At 39.5% G+C, this 12182-nt stretch overlaps 1 long non-coding RNA gene across 1 annotated transcript; it reads right to left on the bottom strand.

Annotated features, from left to right (window-relative positions):
- Window positions 1–6803: 6803 nt before the first annotated feature.
- Window positions 6804–10746, bottom strand: LOC141572385 (uncharacterized). Its single transcript, XR_012497748.1, has 3 exons — window positions 10621–10746; window positions 8084–8134; window positions 6804–7088 (listed from the first exon to the last, which is right to left on the bottom strand). It is a non-coding gene; the product is annotated as an uncharacterized LOC141572385 (long non-coding RNA).
- Between the last annotated feature and the right edge of the window lie 1436 nt (window positions 10747–12182).

The following is a 12182-nucleotide window of genomic DNA, read 5'->3' as shown; positions in this document are numbered from 1 at the left end:
GCTTCACTTTGTAGATTCCCCCGCCCGGCGGCCCCCGCCCCCGCCCGCGCTCCTCCCGCTCCTCCTCCTCCCCTCCACCGCCTTCCTCCCTCCCGCGCGCTCGCTCGCTCCGGGCTGGCGGCTGCGGCGGCCGCACGGCCGAGCTTCCTGCACCTCCGGCCACGGAGCGGCTGCAGAAACAACAGCCCCGGGAGCGGTGGCGGTGGGTGCGGAGACCGGGAGGCGGGCGCGCGGGGGAGGCGGGGAGCTGCGGCCGGCCGGGCCCGGCGCGCGGGAGCCTGCGCCGCTGCCGGGGCTGCTGCTGCCCGGCTCCGAGGCGGCGGCGGCGGCGGCGGCGCTGGCCTCTAGCCGGCTCGCTCGCTCCCTCCGCGGCTCTTACACATGTGTTACTGACAGAGCAAAACCCCAACTACTCCCCGGCTCTGCCGCCGACGTCAGCGACCCTCAGCCACTGGGCGGCCGGATTGTTCAGGCGGAATAATAAAACCTGCCAATCCGGGGAAGGACAAAGGGATGCCTGAAACGAGACTCTGGGGGCGGGGGAGAGAGCCAGGCGGCGGCGCGGGCCGTGGAAGGAGAAGAGAAGGGCCCGAATCAGGTGTGGACTAGTGACCAGGGCGCCGCACACCTCTCCGGGGCTGCCCTGCGCGGCCCGAGGTCGCCAGCGGAGGCGAGGGGGCCGCACCTGCCTTCTCCGCGCTCCGGGGACCCTCGGGACCAGTACCCGTGCGCCCCTTGGGGATTGCCTTCCCCTTGCGCAGAGGCGAGATCCGTATGAAACTTCACATCTTTCTCAGAAATGGGTCTCTTCCTGTTTAGGAAAAAAAGCCTTCCCGAAATCTTAAGGCGGTGGATTTCACACACACACACATGCAGAAGAGGTGATTAAAAAATTTTTTTTAAAATCACGGTGATGGAGATTTATGAACCATAGTGGAAGTTTAGTTAACAAAGTAAAACTACGTAGTAAGGGAATCTATAGATCCTAAGTAGTGTTTGCTTCCTTACCCCTTTCTCATTAACCAGAGTATAAACCAAATGCCTACTAAGCACTTCATAGATATTTGTCAATTGTTGGTGATAAAAAGATCACAGTACAGATTTTCGAAGTTGAGGAAAACTTCTGGGAGGAAGCTTTCGCTCCTCCATTCACCCGGCTGTGGAGAATGAGGCCGAATTTCTCATAGCCCTCAAAAGCAATGAAAGTAATTGCAAAATTCGCAATCTCACAGCCTCTGGAGAGTAAGAAGGGTCACTTCTAGTATAAATCAAGTTTTGAGGAATGCTTTTAGGGTGCTAGCCTGAGAGTCTTTCCAGGGCCAAAGCTCAGCGTAGATGCTTGAATATCTAGTCATTCAACTTTATCTTCTCTGCCAAATAGGTTTAATAAATCTCTGATCTGAGGCTAATATTAGGTCTGATTATTATTACTAAGTTCCAGAGAGATTTTTCTGGTGGAAATTATCATGAAAGTGCAAAGCCCTTCTGCTAAGTATCATTAAGTAAAACCAGCCTTGTGGGACAAGTTTTCATATTGTATTACACTCAGTATTGCTGGATCGAGGAAAGAAACCTGCAGGAGAATCTGGCTAGACAATGCAGATGTTAAACATCTATGGTTTTAGTGTCTGTGTGGGGATTTCTGTCTTTCAAACCATCAAAATTAAAGCTGCAAAAGAAACAATAATCATTGCCTATAACATCGAGCAGAGCACATTTTAAATACCAAATTGAATACTCATGTCTTTATATTTCTAGCACCTCAGAATTAAATGACTTAATTTTATTGATTGGTATTTAAAATTTCATTTTTATAATCAAGTCACTTTGTGCACGTAGGAAAAATATTTTTTAAAGAATCATTAAAACTGTAATAGTAATTAAAATGTCCTGTACAGAAAACAGCTGCAGATGGGTGTGATTAAAGAAGGGCAACTTAGAAAGATACAATATTCCTTGAAGGTTGGTAAAGAAAACTCAATTAAACCAAATGAGTAAAGGAATCCCATAAACGAATAATGCACACTTTTTAATTCCCTGGTTCAGTTTCAATTTGTTAATAATTTATAATAAAAAGAGATGACACAAACTCTTAGTGGGCTACAGTGAAGTTATGATTTGTCATGTACAGGTAAATTTCCTTCTATGGGCCTTAATTTACTCATTTACAAATGAGGGAATTAAGCCAAGTGGTCTTAGTTTTCCCTTTTTTTAAAATGATTTTTCTTAAGTACAATACATAAATCATAGTTCTATAATGAAGTGTGGTACTTTGGGTATTTCCTGAAGTATGTATACTAAAGTTAAATCTTTAGTTTAAAAGGAAATGTTAGAAATTTAAGCAAGCACATGTGCAGATGTCACTGAGTAATTCCCCAGAAAATCCATGTAGTTACTGTGGAAAGAAATGAGAGAATGCTGGATAAAACTTTGAATATAGGTCTCCAGACTGGAACCGGCCTAGGAGGTGGTTTTAGTGTTAGTCTGTGTGGAGTGAGGTCTTGACATATGTCCTGGTAGATTAGAGTGGGTGAGGGTGTATTACCAGAGAGCTTTATTTGCTGATGTTGTGGTTATAGAAATACAAAAGAGATAATGGCTAACAGTCTCTGTTCTGAGGGGTAAGGAGTAAACACATTGACTGTAATCAAAATTCAGGTGTACTTTAACCACAGCGCCACCTCTGGGTAGTTTTTATTTCTGCATTCTTTGCATTTTGCAGTCCGTGCTCATCTGGGTAGGTAGCAAGATTTGTGGTCTGAAAGTGAGTGCCCGCTTCAATGAAAAGCAATGTCAATCTTTTATTTCCGCTGATGCTAACCTCACAAAAACTGTAAACACACACAAGTGTATTATGGGAAAGGGAGTTCTATATCCAGGTATTCTTCAAATAAATATAAAACAGGGCTCAAAGGAATAATCCTGGTATAGAGTAAAATTACCTGAACTCAAAATAATGTTATATTGCGCCCAGCAGTTCAAGAAAATTCTGCTGACATCATACATTCGCCATTCAGCCTACCTACCTACAATGAGAAATAAGAGTACAGTGCTTTGGAAAAGAAAGAGAAACTCCAATTGTTTCTTTCTTGAATCTTAATTAAAAGGTAGAAACCATATTGACCCTAGATCAAGCCCTCATGCCCCCTAATAACCTCCAAATCATTTGTTCATACCTTCCTTCTTCTCATTTAAGTACTTTAATTATAATCATTTTTTCATTCACCAAGCGACAATTCTCTAAGAATCTCCCATGGGCAGCCAGAGGTTCGCACACAGACCCATGTTGCCTTCAATATCTTGAGAACAGCCAGATTATTTGATGCTGATATGGCAACCTCCAAGACAAAGGTCCCCAGCTCTGTCTCAAGAAAATATATTTTATTCTTTTAAAGCCAGTGCAAAACTGGTTTTGAAGACAGTCTTTTTAGGAAGGATTTTTTTTTTTTTCTTGATCTGCCTACCTTTATTGCTGCTATCATAGGAATCCCTTGAAATCTAAAGGTTCAACCAAGGTGAATCGAAGAAGCTGGCGTCTAGGACAACAATTCCAAAATGTAAAAGGCTGAAGAGAAGAAGAGGGCAAGGTAGTTACTTTACCGAAAGATGTAATGAGAAAACACAAGGAGGAGGAATGGCAGTTAGGTTCCTGCCAGTTTTGTGCGGTGGTGGTATTAGCTGGGGCTTGGGAAGGTACTACACAATCAGTGCAGCAGTTAGGGAGACTGGTGCAGCATTTCAGAACAGGGTTTATAGCAAACAACATATCAAGAAAACTACATTTCAAAAAACCATATCCTGGCTTCAAATACTGATAATGTTACTTTAAATTTACTGACTGCCTTTTGTTTGTATTTCTCAAAATTCCCTACAAATATCTCACTAAATATTTCATGTGATATAGGGGTAGATAGTTGCTGTATTAAAACATTCTTTTTTTTTTTTAAGCAATCCAAATGTCTACATTTGGTAAATGTCCCACCAAGTTACATTAATTAGTATTTAAGAAGTGCTATCCTACCTCTCTTCTATAGGAGAATATGAAAGCATAATGAAGTGGATTTTATTGCAATAAAATAACTAGAAAATCACTGAGGAAAACAAAACAACATTGATATTGTTGTGATTAGAAATATAATTTAAGATGTAGATTTTTGCATTCAATTATTCTATTTGATTAGGACATTTGAATCTCTTGGAGATGATGGGAAAGGTGATAAATATGATGGCAAAGAAGAAAATACATCTGTGACAATTATTTTGCCTGATGTAGCGGGACCACTTTTATTAGAGGGGCAAGAAATGACTCCTTTCTTCATATATGTTTATTAGGGTAGGAATAGCACCTTAAAAAGCCCCCAGATCTGCTCCAGAGCTACAAGTAAATCTTGATACATGAATATATTTCATAGTGATGATATCATAGGAAAAATTCTTTAGCTTATTAATACTACCTACTTCTAGGACTGAGTACCATCAACAATATTCAAGTGCAAGTGATAGTCTGCATATATTATTGCAAATAAATTATCAAACTATATACACGAGTATCTTATATGTTCATTAGCGTCTTCTAAACAGTCTAGTGGGTCGACAGGCAATGCTTATTAAAGTCGAATTAAATTTTATTATGGCTAAATTTAATTTTATAATAGTTACAAAGGGTATGTAGATGACTGGGCCATTTGTGTATATATGTGATGTGATTATTACTAAAATATGTATTAAAATTATAAATCCAGTAGAAAATAGAAATTCCATTTAACATTAATCACAGTTCCTCTCCAAGACAATAGAAATGAACATTTATTGATGGAGAAACTAAAGCATTAAAACATAATTCATTCCCCCTTATGTTCCCACTAACTGTTCTTGGTTGAAAAAAAAAAAAGGCTAATAATTAAGAAATTTTAAGTGCCGCAAACTATAGCTTCTTTATTTAGTGTCACTTTTACAGTATTGATATAATTGAGCTTTTTCTCTATGTAGATTTGTAATTAAATGTTATATTTAAACTATAATACTGGTCTCTATTTGCTCACCAAAAAGTTGATGAAAATATGATATTTATTAATCTATTGTAATGAATGACCCTAGTGGAATTAGGGGAGTTCAATCCATAGCTGTCCATAGACATGAAAAACATGTTTTTCTACTCTATATACTGCCATAAATTTTTTAGAATAAAAAGAAAAACCGGATATGGATTTTTTTAAATAATAAAATTGGATAACTCAATTGACTAAAATGTGTTCCCTCCACGCAGAGGTACACATTATAACGTCATCATTTATATTTCTCAACATAAATCAAATTTCATAATAAAATTGTTTTTGATGAATCACCACTTCTTTTCCAGCTTCAAAACATTCTGACAGAGAAAGCAAATTTGTCGATTTCTCTGTATGATAAGAAATCACTGAAAATATATTTAAGTCTTTTAGTCTAAGATGATAATTTTGGGGGAGAAGTTTCCTTTAAAAAAAAGAACATGTTCAAGTGAGGCCATTTTAAAATTTGGGAAAACAACTCAAGAGTAAAATAGACTTTCTTTTCAGCATTTTTGCAGAGCCATCTGTTGTGCTCTCTGACAATAAGGCCAGGAGAAGTCATCACAAAACAATACTCTGGAAACAATTTACTTCAATGAAAGAATGAAAACTTAAACAACACTACCTTTGTCCATGTTTGTTCTAATTAGAGGGTTAAAACATCCAAGCATTGTACCCAGATGCCTCTCTCTGTCCTGTTTTTATTGCTTTTCTCCACTGAGATAACATTTAACACTGCATTGAAATTCCTACTTACTGCTTGTGTCCAGTAGTAAATCCTGGCACATTATTAGAATATCTGCCTGTTATCAGCTCAGTCAGGGAATGAATTATTGACTATAACTCATTGCTGGGAAGACTACGTATGACACTCCAGTGAAGTTTTGATAATTTCTAGAAGTCATGGTAATTTATGGAAGGGGGTTTTGATTGATCTCCCACCACCTATTTTGCACCTATCAGTAAATAGGACACATATTGATGGCTACTTGAACTACATCAACAATATGAGGAATTCACAACTTAAGCATTTTTTTTTTTTTCCAGGACAATTTCTATTAAAACAGTAACTCAGTTTCTATTAATTTTCTTCTGTGTGGTTTACCCATGGGAATGGGGAATCACAGATATAGACTATTGAATGCATGGTATCACTATTCTAATAATTATTTAAATGTATCCCTCATTTGCAGTTGTGCCAGCCTCTGCCTTTTGGAAAAACAGCCCTGACACCACTGGAACAGATGAGGGTAGAGCAAAACAACTACTGAAAGATTTTAAAGAGTGTCTTTAAGTATTAGGGTACAGCTGATAGATAAAAGAGAATTTTTTTAAAAATCAGCATAGTAAGCAAGTTACCTATCATTTGAAAGAATGTTTGTAACGTTTGATATAAAATTTACAGATACCATTTAATGTGATATAACTGTCACTTTTGAGTCCATTTGTCAGAACATTAAATAATAATTGCTAACACACTTTCTTTTAATTTAGGTTTATTTTCCTCCTGTTTCAGATTTGCTACATTTTCCAAATTCAATTATTTCTCAGCATAAATTCTACTAGACAAATGTTTCCCTTATTTCTTTACTGAGTTTTCATCATTGTGATTTCATTATTGTTTTATTTACTACAGCAATTGCTTCCTAGAAAAATAACCTGTATTTTCTTTTTGTGTTTTTTTTTAAAGATTTTATTGGGGCAGGGGAACAGGACTTTATTGGGAAACAGTGTGTACTTCCAGGCCTTTTTTCCAAGTCAAGTTGTTGTCCTTTCAGTCTTAGTTGTGGAGGGCGCAGCTCAGCTCCAGGTCCAGTTGCCGTTGCTAGTTGCAGGGGGCACAGCCCACCATCCCTTGCGGGAGTCGAAACCAGAAACCTTGTGGTTGAGAGGACGCACTCCAACCAACTGAGCCATTCGGGAGCTCAGTGGCAGCTCAGCTCAAGGTGCCATGTTCAAACTTAGTTGCAGGGGGCGGAGCCCACAATCCCTTGCGGGAGTCGAGGAATCGAACTGGAATAAGCTGTATTTTCAACTCTTAATATATACCATGCAATACAAAAAATAATATAAATAATAATTTAAAGTATAATGGTTATTCCCTAGGTGACATTTAAAGCATGTCTAGATTTCTAGTAATTTCAATTTATACCCAAATAATATTTAGTAATCTGATACAAAAATAATGTGTCTCTTGCCAACACAGTCAAGATTAGGGGCGGGTAACTTGACTGAACACTTGGCTTAAAGAAAATAATTCTTTCTTCATTTTATCTTAATTTAGTAGCTTCTAGCAGTCATATAAACAATCTTAAAATTAAAAGATAATGTTAATGGAAGAGACTGTTGTCATAGGATAATGGCTTCCTGCTGCTAGATTAATGCAGTGGCAATAATACTGGAACATTTATTGAAAATAAAGGGGAAGACAAAGCCAGGAGATTTACTTTTAAAGCAGGTGTCATGGATCCTAGACATTGTTATGTTACAATTACTTTATTTCAATTTTGCCAATTGGCTGGTAGAGAATGATCTCTTTTCCTGGTGGATGTGGGGTGGCACAATGACATAGGCTGGTACCCCATGACTGAAGGGTGCATTCTTTCTGACTAGAGGAACAGATTTGTTGCGATTCTTCCCATCAGAAAGCACTTTCTAAAGACTGTGCCACTTAAAGAAACAAATACCAAAAATGCACAAATAAATGTGCCCTTTACCGAAAAAATAAAATAAAATAAAATAAAGCATCTACTTAACACAGTTACCAATCATTCTAGAAACATTAATAAGCTCCCTACACTGGCACCCAAATACATTGCTCTTAAGCAAGCACCAGGAATGACCTACAGGAAAAAGCTGTGTCCATGGATGTTAGCCACTGTCGCCAACTGTCCTGGACTTAATCTTCTTTGAATACCTATGATAATTTTAGACCAAGTAATAGACTTCTGTAGGTGGCATCCTCACAGGAGTGCTGTGATAGTTGGAATCCTAAGATGGTTCCCAAGATTCCCACCCCCTGTTGTGCACACCTTGAATAATTCTCCTTGAGTGTGGTTGGGCCTGGCTTCATCAGATGAGCCCTTTTAAAAGAAGGTCTAGAGGTCAGAGCTAGAAGAAGTCAAAGAGATTCAAACTTGCAGAAGCTGTTCTCCTGTTGGCCTGGAAGAAACAAACTGTCGTATGTGAGAGACATTATGGAGGGGACTCATGGCAAGGTCCTGAAAGGCAGCCTCTAGGAGCTTAGAGCGGTCCCAGTCAACAGCTAGCAAGGAGATAAGGGACCTTAGTCCCAGAACTGTAAGGATATGCATCCTGCCAACAACCAGTGAGCTTGCAAGAGGAACTTGAGCCTCAGAAGAGATCGCGGTCCCTTCTGACACCTTGATTTCAGCCTGGTGAGACACTGAGCAGAGAACCCAGTTAAGTCATACCTGAACTTCTGAGCTACAGAAACTTTGAGATAATAAGTGGGCATTGTTTTAAGCCACTAAACGTGTAGTAATTTGTCATGCAGCAATATAAAACTAATATAAATGCTGTGGGGAAAAGCCAAATAAGATATTTTATTGCCACCTCTTTCCCTCTACTATGAATTCTTCTATTTGCTTCTTATTGTCCCAGCCCCTTCCTTAGCAAAATATGAAACAAAAAGCTGGAGTGTCCTCACTACAATCTGGGTGTGTATCAGTTAGGATTTGGTCATATAGGTAACAAAAACCAATAACTAACTCATGCACAGGGGAGTATACAGAAAGATACAAGGGGTTTTTAGAATTAACAAAAGACCTGAAGACCAATATGGGAAAAAGCGAAAACCAGACAAGTTCCAAAGAGTTATGAAGTAGGAATTTCAGTGGTGGGCTCCTAGCAGGAACAGGGTGGTCAATCTGGTATTGCCTGGACAAATGACCTCTGTTTCCATTCTTGGGCCACCCAGTCAAGTTGTAAAATCGCTAAAGAGAGCTTCCGATTTATTGGGCATTCTCAGGTCACATGCCTGCCTCCTAGAGAAGAGGAAGGAGCAGCCTCTTAAACTTCCATAGTGGGCAAGCCCTGGAAGTCCCCTCCCACCAAGAATCTACATAGTAGGAGAAAGGTAACACCCTACAAGGAAATAGATACTAGACAGTAAAAGAAGAAGGAAGAGGAGGAGGAGGAGGAGAAGGAGGAAGAGCAGGGAGAGTGGGAGGGGGAGGAAGAGGAGGAGAAGAAAGAGAAGGAGACAAAGTAACAAATGTCAAGTGTCAGCCAAATTGTAAAGGAATCACATATGAGAGAGAGAGACTAGAGAGCCCCTCAGACAAGCACATCCAAAACACTTCATAAAAAAGAGTCAAGAGTGTTGGGTCACAGGAGATCTCATAGTGAACAAATTCTAGACCCAAGAATCCAACTGGTTCTCTACATGCCCCACACTTGGAGAGAATAGACCTACGTAGAAGAACCAGAATGAGATAGGTATCTACCTCTTTTGTGCCTAATATTCATCAGTTTCTTACCTGTTACCCTATCATAAGTACCATATTCCTCACCCCTTGGGATGATGTGTCCATGACTGCTTTCGACGGTGAGGTAGGGGGATATTACTTACAGGTGGAGTTGTTATGACCAAAATATTCAAGAGGGCAGTGGGAGAATCAGCCTGGTAGACACAGGGCATTGAAGGATCCATACCAGATATCATATACAAATGGGCTTATGGTTTTCTTTGTTTTTATTTTTACTTCAATGACAATTTTGCTATCTTCTGTTCATTTGGAAAATATTTACTGACACTTACTATGTGCCAACCAGTGTGCAGTGTGCTGGAAATAGAGCATCAAAGAAAGAAAAGCCTTGCTCACATGGTGTTCATAAATTATTGTATGTTCGATGGCGGTACTGCTATGAAGAACAATGAAGCAGAGTAAGAATGAGAGGGAGCAGTGGGGCCCAGTGCAATGGGTCTGGTGGTGGATTACAACTTTATAAAGGTGAGCAGGGGAGGTCTTATGGTAACATTTGTGCAGAGACCTAACGGAAGTAAAAAAGCCCGTGAATCTGAGGGAAAGGGAGCTCCGGTTACATGTGGAATATAAAATTGAAAGCAACAAATGAACAATCAAGACAAACAAACAAAAACTCATAGACACAGACAATAATATGGTGGTTACCAGAGAGAAAGGGGGATAGTGGGGAGGTGAAAAAGGGGAAAGGGGGTCAAATACATGGTGATGAAAGGAGATTTGACTTTGGGTGGTAAACACGCAATGCAATATAAAGATGATGTATTACAGAATTGTAACTTGAAACCTATATGATTTTGTGAAACAATGTCACCCAATAAATTTAATAAAGTTAAAAAAATAAAAAGCAGTTCCAGGGAGAAGTGTCTGCAGTGCAAAAATCCTAAGGAGATATGTGCTGGTATGGTTTAGAAGCAGGGAGGAGGCCAGGTGGCTTGGGTATAGTAGGAGATGAGATCAGAGTTTAGATTGGGGGCAGATAGGGACTTGGGCTTTTACCTGGATTGAGAAGGGATGCTATTAGAGGGTTCTGAGCAGAAAAGAGATATAATCTGACTTACGTTTTTTAAAGCATTACTCCTGCTGCTGTGTTGAACACAAACTACGGTGGAATTAAGGCAAAAGCAGAGACCACCACAAGAGGTCCAGGCAGGAATCAGGCAGAGGGTGATGGTGGCTTGAACCACAGTGACAACAGAAGGGAAGTGAGACATCATGGGATTTTCAATATGTTTTGAATATCTGAGGCAGATAGAACTGTGGTTTCTATTTCAAAATTTACATCGATGGGTTCATGTGCCTTTGATAGTCCTTTTGGGTTTTCATGGGTCATGACAGCTATAACTTCCCTTCTGCTTCTGAGAAGTTGGGCCAGGGCACTCCCACATACACCATCTTCCACCCCCACGTGATTCCCCTTCCTACATGCCGAGTTTTTGTCATAAATAGCCATAATATTATTTTTCACTCATATCTTTCCTTTTTAACTCAGATGAGAGAACTAACAAATACTGGACCCCTTAGTATGCCAGACACAGGGCTAGGTTCTCTCCACATAGCAACTCATTTAATTTCATTAACATCCTGGTATAATCAGTATCATTGCTTCCATTTTAAAATTAAGGAAACTCGAATCATAAAAGTCAAATGGTTGCTCAAGGTCAGTGTCAAAGCTGAGGTTCAAAACTTGGAATTCTGCAAAGCTTTACAGGTTGAAGAAACCTTCCACAGTCCAGTACGCTCTGCTAGTAAATCAGTATATGGGCTCTGTTTAATAGGTTTGTGCAACCTTAGTTTCTAAACCCTTGGTTCTCAACTGTAGGTGATTTTGTCCCCCAGTGGACATTTGGCAATGTCTAGAGACATTTTCAGTTGTCCCAACTGGGGGGGGAGGGTAGGGGATTGCTACTGGCTTCAATAGGTGGAGGGCAAAGGTGAAGGAAAGTCCCCTACAACAAAGAATTATCCTGCCCAAAGTGTCCATAGTGCTGAGGTTGAAAAACCCTATTCTAAACCATTGTTAGATAATCACCCTGTCATAGGAGATAATCAGACTAACATCAATTGCAAATTTTTATTTGGAATCTTTTCATTAATATGCTTTAAAAATGAAGACATTTCTGTAATCAGACAATTTTAGTATGCTGGTTGGGATAAAACCTACCTACAGCCATATAGGGAAGTGTTACCCAACATGTCTTATAGCACAAGGCTCAGTGTATGTTTTCAAGCTTATAAAAAAAGAAAGTTAGATACCTGGAGTAAAAAGTTTAGTGGCTCCAAAGTACAAAAACAAAACTGCAAAAATTAAAATTACTAAATGTCCAAGTAAATGTCTGCAAAAGTAACTAATTAACTTGACATGCAATATAATTGAATTCTTATATAAGAAAACTCACATTGTATTTATTGTGGGATGTGTTTGATGTGATTTTGGTAGATATTCCAAAAGTAATATTTTCTAGACTCTACAGAAGTCTGACCATAGCTCTGCAGTCATCATTTTAGAGTGAGTGATGTCAGAAAATCAGATAAGACTGTACCCGAATGAAGTAAGGTGCTGAGCCGTGCCAATATTTAAAAGAAACACATCTCAGGCAGCAGAAACAGTAAATGCAAAGGG

The sequence above is a fragment of the Rhinolophus sinicus genome, linkage group LG06 (genome assembly GCF_036562045.2).
Source record: "Rhinolophus sinicus isolate RSC01 linkage group LG06, ASM3656204v1, whole genome shotgun sequence".
NCBI classification, from domain to species: Eukaryota; Metazoa; Chordata; class Mammalia; order Chiroptera; family Rhinolophidae; genus Rhinolophus; species Rhinolophus sinicus.
This window is presented reverse-complemented; position numbering and strand designations above follow the sequence as displayed.